Below are 10,955 nucleotides of genomic sequence, written 5' to 3'. Positions count from 1 at the left end.
TTTTGGTAGCATCACCACCCTCTACCCAGGGCGACCTACACGCTTCTGCCAGCTTTTAACATGTGTTAGGAAAAAAGGTTCTTGCCTGTGATCCATTTATTCTTGTATTTCACCTTGGACACAATTAACATTCTTCCTACCTTCAGGTTCAACCCACAAATGACAACAGTGCCCTCACTCTTGACAACGTTGGATTTTTTAACCTGAGGCTTGAGCTCCCAAGAAACAACAGAGGTTAATGGGAGGCCCCCCCACCTCCCACCCACCACCTCCTTTGCACTCAGGAAGATGGCTTATTGCAAAGGGTTACCTTTCTTCGCCCTCCCCCCATTTTTGCCCATGACAACCCAAGGCCAGATACAGATGTTCAAAATCCTTTTCTTTGCCTCATAATGATGACCTGAACTGCTCCTCTCCACCAGCTGATCGTTTTGAATAGAGTCTGTCTTCCTGAGTCCGAATTTATCTTTATTTAACGCTCTTGGGAGACGGTTGCTGATGACTCAATGAAGGTTTCAGGAGGTCTTGAGCAGGTGATGTCAGAAGCCTGCCCGCCCACCTTCGGTTCTAAACGGGAGCTTACGTTGTTGGGAAAAGTGCTTTTGTGTTCAGACAGGCTTTTCTTGGGAACACGGCGCCGCTGGACGGTATCCACCCTCTCCCACCCCGGCTGCCCCAATGGTTGGCCCTGAGTAATAGCCTCTAGGCCAACATTCACCATACAAGCCAGAAGGCAGGATTAGCTGATGCAAAGGCCTGGAGGCAGAGGAACTCGGAGGCCTGCTCCTTTCTGGGAACTCTGGCCACTCAGGGTGAAATCTCGGTCCCCCTATGGAACCGGGCAGGGGGAAATTCAACAAAAAGGACGCGTAAATGTCAGCGGCGTCTCCCGCCTGAGTGATATCTCTGCCCAAGGTAGCGGAGCCAGGGTGAGGCAGCAGGGCTGGGATTTGACTTCCTGGCTCGCCGGCTGCCACCCGCCCTGGTGGGCTCCCCAGCGGCCGGTCCTCGGGCTTTCAGAGGGACCCGCCTGTCCCAGGTGTGGCCGTGACGGAGGGGGGCCGCAATGGCTTCTCCGACCACCAGGGGGCGCCAGGGCTCCAAAGAGGGGGAGGGGAAGGCCCCGCAGTTGGGTCGAGAGCAGAAACAAGAGGGTTCAAGGTCCCGGTCCCAGGTTCTTACATCCTCCCAACAGCCCTGCAAGACCATCCAAGTGGGGCTGCCTGGGTTCAAATCTTTGCAAATGTGTGACCTTGGTTTTGTCATTTTGCTCTTCTGAGTCTTGGTTTCCCTGTCTCCTTTGGGGGAAATAATGGTGCCAACCTAGGGGACTCTGTGCCCCGTGCCCCGTGCCCCGTGCCCCATGGTTAGGACCCAGGAAAAGTAACTGCGACACGTATTCAATCTCCTGGAGAAGGAAATAGCAACTCACTCCAGTATTCTTGCCTGGAAAATCCCATGGACAGAGGAGCCTGGCGGGCTACAGTCCCATGGGTCACAAAGAATCAGACACGGCTTAGCAAGCAAACAGCAACAAATACTTATCCAACATAACTGAGTCGCTTTGCTGTTCTCCTGAAATTAAAGCAGCATTCTAAATCAACTGTGTGCTGTGCTCAGTTGCTCAGTCGTGTCCGACTCTTTGTGACCCCATGGCTGTAGCCCAGCAGGCTCCTCCGTCCATGGCATTCTCCATGCAAGAATATTGGAGCAGGTTGTCATTTCCTACTCCAGGGGATCTTCTCTTTAGGGATCGAACCCGAGTCTCTTGCCTCTCTTGCGTCGACAGGCAGATTCTTCACCACCAGTGCCATCTGGGAAGCCCATGCTCCAGTGTAAAATAAACTTTAAAAAATATATAGTAACTGCGACTACTACTAGCATATTATCAACCCAATCTACAGCCAAGGAAACTGAGGCCCAGGGTCATGGGCACACAAAAGCTGGAGTGATGCTTCCCCACCTGGATGTGATTCAATACACCATTGGCAGCACCTCCCAGGCATAAGCTCACAAGGAGTTCCAGAACCTTCCAAGTCCCCTGGACCAGAGCTCTATGGAGGGAGAAGGAGCACCGTGCATTTTGTAAGGAACCACGGAGACGGAAAGAGCTCTGGTGTGCGTCCCACCAGAGCACGTGCAGCCGCCGACCTCTCTGAGCCTCAGTTTCCCCGGAGATGATGCCTTCCTTGGAAGTGGCTGGGAATTAGGTGTGGGGATGTGTGTGAGAGTGCTTTGTTCCCAGGAACGTTGACCCTGACCTTGGAACTGCAGGAGGGCAGGGACCAGGTCGGAGGTCTTGGTTCCCAGGGGGAGACAGGGCATCCGATGTGTGTGCGTGCGGTGACCAGGTACCAGGACGTGCAGCAGTGGCCATGGAGGAGGACACAGGTGAGGGGCAAATTGATTAAAAAAAAAAAAAAAGTCATCCATGGGGTCAAAGGTGGGAGCCCGGAGGAGGAAGGAAGGTGTGGAGACAGTGGAGGGAGTGGGGCAGTTACAGCCCCTCCTTCTGGATCGCATGCAGCCCAGGGTGCTGGTCGTTGCTAGGTCAGCGATGTCATAGATCACAAAGTCCCTCTGCCAAAGGAGCAGGCTGAGGACACTGCCAAGGACGGGGGGCCACACGGGGTGGAGGTGCGTTCTAGGAGCCGCACCCAGGACCTCTGCCTTCTGATGGGCTCCAATCTGTGGGGTCCGGGAGGTGCCCCGCCAGCTCTGGCTTCCCCACCCCCACCCCCAACCCCACGAAGTGCTGGGTGACCTTCAGAAGGTCTCCCTCTGTGATCTTCCTCACAGCCTTGCCTGCAGCTCCATCTTTAAAAATAGCTGCAGAAAAGCCCATTGCTTATTCAATGAGTTCTTTTGTTAAAAACAAAACAAAATAAAAGTCTGCAGCTTTGGTTTGTTTAGCTCCTAAAAGGCCAGATTATCAAAGTGCCTGCTCCTTAAAGAAAAAGAGGGTGCAGGGAAGGAGTGGGAGAGGGAGAGAGTTTGGGGGTGGGGAGGCCCGCTGGGCGGTGGCCACTCGGGGTGAAATCTCGGTCCCTGCTGGAAACCCGGAATGCCCCCCTCTTGGTCTTAGCCTCAGTTCCGAGCCTTAGCCTTCTCACGCGCATGCTGGTGTGATTATAATAATGCCAGGCGCAGGGATTCAGAGCCAAACACATCACGCTCTTTCTCTCCACCTTTCTCTCTGGCTCTGCCCCCGCCCCACCCTCCTAGCCAAACTTCCGGCAAGAATTCCCACTCCCCTCCCCTCTGAAACTGGTCTTCCCAAGGTTATCAGTAACGTTCACATGGCTGAACCCACGTTATTCACCAAACACTTATGGAGCATCTTTGAGAGCCAGGCGTCATGCCCCCAGTGCTCTGCCCTCATCCCGCTTGGCGCTCAGCAGCGTTGGGTCCTGGGCAGCGGCCGGTCCTCCCTGAAACCTACAAGCCCTAAGCTCTCCTTGGTCCCCTCCTAGCCTGCTGGTGGTCCCTTCTCTCCCTCTGTTCCCTGGACTTTCTCAGTGGAGGTGACCAGTTGTCTGCCCACCCACCATCCTTCCCATTTTCCTTAGGACGAGGGCCCCAGTTTTGTTTGGAACAGACATGAGCCCACCCACGCAACTTTTCCAGTCCTCTGTACATTCTGGGGGATGGCTGATGGTATAAAAGCAGATGTTTTGGCAAAAAGAAACCAGAGACCTAAGGGAAACAGTGAGATGGAATTTGCAGGTCAGCCCAGGAACTGGCAGAGGGGAACTGGAGTCCGAGTGAGTTAGCTCACACTTTGTAGAGACTGAGTCTCCAGAGGTCTCCATGATAGATGAGTTCCCTGGGAGACATTGAAAATGCAGATCTTGGGGAAATTGTGTGCTCTGCTAAGTCGCTCAGTCATGGCTGATTCTGTGAGCCCATAGACTGTAGCCCACCAGGCTCCTCTGCCCATGGGAATTCTCCAGGCAGGAATACGGGAGTGGGTTGCCATGCCCTTCTCCAAAAGATCTTCCCAAGCCAGGGACCGAACCCATGTCTCTGGTGTTTCCTAGACTGTAGGCCAATTCTTTACCACTGAGCCACCAGGGGAAATTAGAAATCTTGCCATTTCCTGTTGAAAATACCTTTGGATGGTTATAAATATCTTTAGGAAATGTGCAAGAAAATAAAGGGCAGAAGGTTTTCATGAAATGTCTGCAAAGTCCCCTTACATGGGAGACAAGCAGTTTTTCTCCATCTCTGTAGCCACCATCCTAATGCAAGCCATGGTCATGTCTGCTGACCTCGGTGACAATGACTTCCCCCAAAGTGACGGTCAGAGGGATCGTCCTGGGCCCCGATGTCTCTACTCTGCTCCAACACCTGCTGCGGCTCCCCGCTACCCAGGTAGATGTTCCAACTGTGTCGTCCACGAAAATTAATCAATAGTCAATCTAAGAAAGAAATGGAAATTTTTATTTGAGCTAACCTGAGGATTATAACCTGGGGGGCCAGTCTTTCAGAATGCTCCTAGGATGGTTAGAGGTCAAGGCACAGTTATCTAAGTGTTTGAGACAAAGGGTTATGCATCAAAGTAACATATTGACAGCTTATATAGTCCAACAAGGTGAGTCGTGGGTTGCTGTGACCCCTTACAGAATTGAGAAAGGCTTGTTATCTCCTAAGGAGTTATCTTGCTGGTGTTAGGAGGAAATTGCTTTTCTTCTTTTTCTTTTCTTTCTTTTTTTTTTGGTCAGTAGGCATTCCCGTGTCTTCTAAGGAGACCTAGTTAATATGTGATGCAGGTGCACGATGCTCACTAAAGGGGAGAGGGCAGGGGCTCAAAGGGGCAGAGAGAGAATTTCATGTTTAAAATTTTCTTCTTTTGCCTTAAAAGTAATTTTTTTAAAAAATCAGTATTGAGCCAACAAGATCTCCATACCCAGTGCCGACCCCTCAGCTCACTATCTATCCATCCAAGCCCTAGAAATACACTCAAGGGACATACTGATTTTATTTTGGCTTTTCTTTTTTCTATTTTCTGGCCACACTGAGTGGCATGTGGGATCTTCATTCCCTGACTAGGAATCAAAGATTCCACTCCATCCCCTGCAGTGGAAGCGTGGAGTCCAAACCAGTGAACCATCTGGGGCGTCCTGTGTCATTTTATTTTGTTTCTTTTTTTTACAATTATTTATTTAACCTGTGCTGGGTCTTCATCGCTCTGCTAGTTGTGGAGAGCGGGGGCTATTCTCTAGTTGCCGTTGGAGTGTTTTTCCTTGACCTTAGATTTCATAAAATGTAGCCGACTCATTGGAAAAGACCCTGGAGGCTTCTCTCGTTGCGGAGCACAGGCTGTATGTGTGAACTCAGTAGCTGTGGCTCCTGGGCTCTAGAATGCAGGCTCCGCAGTTGCGGCACATGGAATCAGCTGCTCCACAGCACGTGGGATCTTCCTGGACCAGGAATCGAACCCATGCCTCTTGCACTGGCAGGCGGACTCATCCACTGAGCCACCAGAGAAGCCAGGGTTGTGTAACTGTAAATGTTCCAATGTCCACACTAAAAAAGTGAAAATAAGCAGGCCGGATGATTTCATTCCTCTGCTTTCTTTAACACACTGTTCCCACAGGATCATCATCCCAGCGTGTAATCCATACCGTCTGTTAGGGAGCTGGTTTACCTTCTTGGTTTTGTCCTATGTTTTCACTAATTGGTGTGTGTACCTTCCTCTAACAGCATCTACCGCCTTGACCTCAGACTTCACAAAGTGTAGCCAACTCATTGGAAAAGACGCCGATGCTGGGAAAGCTCGAGGGCGGGAGGAGAAGGGGACGACAGAGGACGAGATGGTTAGAGAGCATCACTGTCCTAGTGGACATGAGTCTGAGCAAGCTCCAGGAGATGGTGAGGACAGGGAAGCCTGGCGTGCTGCAGTCCATGGGGTCGCAAAGAGTCGGACACGACTTAGAGACTGAAGAACTGGGAAAGTAGATTCACATCCCCGAGTCCTTCCAAATACAATGAAAAGTCTTCCAGTGACTGAATTATTGATCTGCTTTAAAATGTTAAGTAACTGAGTCTGTGATGGAACCTGGAAAAAAGCCCCCTGTGGTGGTGAGCCCCTGAACCTGTGCGAACGCGACACCTGGAGGAGAAGGATGGCTGGCACAGGGCAGATGGAGGATTGAGAGAAAGCCGGGACTCGGTGCCAGGCGGGCCCGCAGCCATGTCAGCCTGCAGAGAATCCCCGGGGAGCAGCGCGAGGCTGGCGGTCCTCCCAGGTCCTGGACGGGGGCCAGGGCCAGTTTCATGGGAACATAGCAGGACAAGGTGTCAGCTGGCCGGCGGGCCTGGGGGTGATGGGAGAGGCTGGCAGGCAGGCAGACAGCAGCGAATGTGCTGTGATCTGGGCTGGCCCCCCGTGCTCACCTGCACGCTCACGCCCAGCCACAGGTGCGCACACACCTGCGTAGGTGTGCACGCGGCGGGCGGGGGAGCGGCCACATGCAGGCAGGCTGGGCGGCAGCCTCACCCCCACCCCAGCCTCACTGCCGGCATTTTCCATTCCTCGAGGTGTGCTATCCTAGAAATCCCTTCCCAGGCGAGGATTTCTCGGAGGCTGCAGCCAATTCTCATTCCTGCCGTGGAGTTCCTCCGCAGACCCTGCCAGGAATGTCTCTTTTTTCATTTATTTCGGGCGCCGGAGAGGCAGAGAGAGGAAGAGGCTCCCTGGCGTTTTCATGCACGAGACCGCCTCCTGGACACGTGCACCCTGGAAGCCAAGGTTGCCGAACTGGGTGCTGCTGAACGGGGTCTTTCTTCCTCTGGGCTAGATCCCCCCAACCCCCGCCCCGGGAGCAGGGAAGTGGGATGGAGGGAGGGGTCCCAGTGCCCCGACACACTTCCTCCCCACCTGCCCGCTTCCTAAATCTTCTGTCCCGTGAGGCCAGGGGCCACCTTTGTAGTTCTAGCATCTAGCATGATGCCCGGCCCACAGAGCGTGTGTGAGTGCAGGTCCACTGGCAATCAGATGTCAAGATCGCATCTTATTAGGGGAGATGCCGGGGTAGTGGGTTGAATAGTGTCCTCCTGCCAAAAAAAAAAAAAAAATTCATATCCACTCAGACCTCAGAACGTGACCTTACTTGGAAACAGAGCCTGTGCAGACATCATTAGTTAAGGTCCTCAAGATGAAAGCATCCTGAACGCAGCGTGTGTGCTAAGTCACTCTGTCGTGTCTGACTCCTTGTGACCCCGTGGACTGTAGCCCGCCAGGCTCCTCTGTCTATGGGATTCTCCAGGCAAGAATACTGGAGTGGGTTGTCATGCCCTCTTCCAGGGAATCTTCCCAACCCAGGGATCGAACCCACGTCTCTTACAGTCTCTTGCATTGGCAGGCGAGTTCTTCACCACTAGCGCCACCTAGGAAGCCCCAGGTGCTTGTGCTGGTGGTTAGGGTTTATTACAGCAAGAGGTTCAGATTAAGCTCAGCCAAAGGCAGAGACACCTGGGGCAGAGTCCAGGAGGGCGGGCAGCTGCCCCATCCTAGGAAGGCTGGGGACACACTAACATCTCCAGGCAGTGACATGGCAACACACAGAGGCACGCCGTCAGAGATGCTCCCTGGCTCGGTGCCCAGTCTCTACTGGGGCTCCATCACTTAGGTGTGGCCGACTTCTGACGTGGCTAGGCATGGTTGCCAGCCCCTCTGGAGGTCAAACTGATATTGAAGGCTCAAAACCCCCACCCTAAATCTTGCCGTTGGACTTTCTGACACGGTCTAAGACTCCCCAGAAAGACAAACTTATTATTGGGCAGGACATTCCAAGGGCTTAGAGATCACCTTCTAGGAGCTGCGAGCAAAGTCCAGACGTCTCTTCGGATGAGGTGGACTGTTTACTGGACATCTGCCAAGAGACCTCAGATGAGACACTAAACCTCATGGTGCCTCAGTTTTCACACCTGCAGAACGGGCAGGCAGGCACCTTCCTTCCAGTGCTGTCAAGAGGATTCTGTGAGACTGCTTCTAGGGAAGCCTCCAGCCCAGCCCCTTACACATGATTGGTCCTCAGGAAGAGGGTGGTGCCAACTCACCCCCATACCTGACTCTGGAGGACACAGATGTAAGGGTTCTTAAAAAGTAAGCCGTCAGTCCTGGCTGCAGTTAGGAGTGGAGCTCATTACGTGTGGCCTTTTTGACGAATTATAAAGAGCCCGAGCCTCGTGCTGAGAAGGGAGAGGAAGAGATGTGAGGCCACAGGCAGGCAGACGTATACAGTTTATTTCTGGAGCGAGAGGAGTTCGGTTCTTTACTGGGAGAGCTGGGCCTTTGTTGCAGAATGACCAAGCAGGCTCCAGGCTGAGTCAGGAGACGGGGAGCCCCATCGAGGAGAAGGCGGGCAGCAGGACCAGGCAGGACCAACAGGCAACTGCCTCTTAGCGGGTTCTTGGCTGTGTTAGAGGCTCAGGCTGTGGTATCTGCCCGTCATGAGAAGGGGTCATGGCGATCCCCTCTCTGAAGGTGTTACCTCTCTCCTGAGACATGCGCTGAGAAGCACGGGCCTGTGCAGGAGTGGGAGTTCCTGGCTTTCCGAGGAGAGGCTTCCACTGGGCACCCTTCCCTGAAGACAAGCGCTTGGAAGGCAGATGGGTGGTGGCAGTGGGCATGGGGGTGGTCCTTGGATCTCCCACTTGCCTGCCCTCCACCCCCTTCCTGTCTCCTGAGATGGGCTCCCAACAGACTCAGGGCAAGCCCGGGGCCTCCTTTCAGCTTCAGTCCCCTGCGGCTTGCTCCTCCCCCTCTTTCCCGTCTCAGCTGACGGCTGCTCCGTCATCCTGGGGTCGCAGGCCAATCCTTCAGGTGACCCCAGACCAACCTCTCTCTCTCTTTCAGACACACCATATCCATTTGTCAGCACATCCCGGTTGAGCCCCAGGCTTCTGATGTGCCAAGCCTGTCACTAAATGCTTTTTGAGATCTATCTGCTTTAACCCTGCCAATGACCCAGCAGCATGGCTGGGGCCGGGGTGAGGGGTGGGTGGGATGGAGAGCCCCATTTTACAGGTAAAGAGACTGAGGCTGAGAGCCTCAGTCATTTGCTCCATCAGTGGCAAAGCCTCGGAGCTGGCTAATTCCCACCCGCTCCCTCAGGACCTGTTTTTTTTTTGGAGACAGAGGCCTCCATACATGTCCGAAGGCCCCTCGGTCCTCCGATGCAGGGGGTTGGTGCTAGGTGCCCCTGCGCTCCGCCGCTGACCTCTCCATCGATCTAGTCCCTCCCCCTCCAGATTTTCCACAGCTGGCCAAGCCCTGTGCTCTCGGGACTTGCCTGCCCGTCACAGCCTTTTAGCAGCCTGGCCACCCCTTATCCAGACTCTCCAGGCTCCACCCAGGGACCAGTTTCCAAAAATACACACTGGCTCCAGCATGTGTCTGAAGGGCAGGGCAGCTGGGAGTTGAGGGCTGGGGTTGGTGCTGCATAAGAGTCAGCTGGCCACGCTTCGATGGAAAATTTTACCCAAACTCCTGGAGTTGCAGCAAGGACCCACTCCAGATACTGAAGCTCATGTTCCAGGAAACAGTGCGACCGGACATCTGGTCTCCCAGGGTCTCGCTGTAACCTCTGTGGGTCCCAGCGCAAGGAAGCTGGCTCTTTACCATTGTGAAGGCTGATCTGATCTGTGTGCGGGACCATAAAACCTAATGTGTGAGCCACGGGGAAGAGATTTTAAGAAAAGCCACTACACACCGTTTTTCAAGACAGGCTTGTCTGATGAATAGCTCGGAGGAGCCTAATAAAGTTATAGGTGGATGGAAATTAGGCCTTTCATGGGTCCAGGAGTAGTTGAGGATGGCTCGCGCTGCTTTTTTATGAGACGGGGACAGCATGCCCCTCCTTCTTCATTCCTTCAATTCCAGCCTGCAGGAAGTGTTCAAACAGACCTAGAATGTTCCATTGCATGAGTGCATGCTAAGTCACTTTAGCTGTGTTCCATTCTTTGCGACCCTATGGACTGTAACTCCCCAAACCTCCAACTCCGGGGCCGCCCCCGCCCCAGGCTCCTCTGTCCATGGGATTTCCCAGGCAAGAGTACTGGAGTGGGTTGCCATTGCTGTCTACCTTCAAAACACTTTCAGATGCCACCTGGATCCCAGCTGGGCTCTCCATATACAGCCCAGGCCCCCAAGGCCACCCTCCTCTTCCTTCTCCACTTCTCATTCTTCCCCAGAAAGCCGGCCGGCCTGTGCATGGTATTTCCAAATATCCTGGCTGGTAGAGCCCCCTACAGCCTGTGGAGTCATCGCACACGCAGACCATCCCCACCCACCCCACGCCCCCCGACTCCCAGACATCCCAGGCAGCCTCTGGAGGAAGGTGTGTGAGTGCCGAGGCAGATGCAGAGCCCAGGTCTGTGGAGCCGGGAAGCTGCACAACCAGAATCAAGACCTCACCCTTGGACTTCCCTGGCGGTCCCGTGGTTAAGAATCCACCTGCCGTTGCAAGGGGCACTGGTTAGGTCTCCGACTGGGCAGCTAAGACCCCCACGTGCCATGCAGCGACTAAGCCTGTGAGCCACGCCCACTGAACTCGCGCTCTAGAGCCCGTGAGGGGCAGCTACGGCAGCCCGGGAGCCTAGAGGCCGTGCTCTGCAGCAAGAGAAGCCACTGAAATGAGAAACCGCGCAGCGCGACGAAGAGCAGCCCCGCTCGCCGCAATTCGAGAAAGCCGGCGGGCAGCGATGACGACCCAGCTCAGCCAAAAATAAATAAATAGATGCAATAAGAACTGGATTAAAAAAACGACCTTGCCTTTCAGCTCTCCTTGCCCCTCGGCGTCACTGCTCGCCCGGTAGTAAGTTTCCGACGACCATTCAAAGCTTCTGCCAGTCGACATTTCCGATGAGGACTTTACACAAGCGTCTGTGGTCTGGCAGGGCATCGTGGCTGCTTGCTGTCTTTTGTAGACCCACCACTGTGGTCCACT

Source organism: Budorcas taxicolor, chromosome 2, assembly GCF_023091745.1.
Source record: "Budorcas taxicolor isolate Tak-1 chromosome 2, Takin1.1, whole genome shotgun sequence".
In the NCBI taxonomy this organism is placed as follows: domain Eukaryota; kingdom Metazoa; phylum Chordata; class Mammalia; order Artiodactyla; family Bovidae; genus Budorcas; species Budorcas taxicolor.
Note: the sequence above shows the minus strand (reverse complement) of the source record.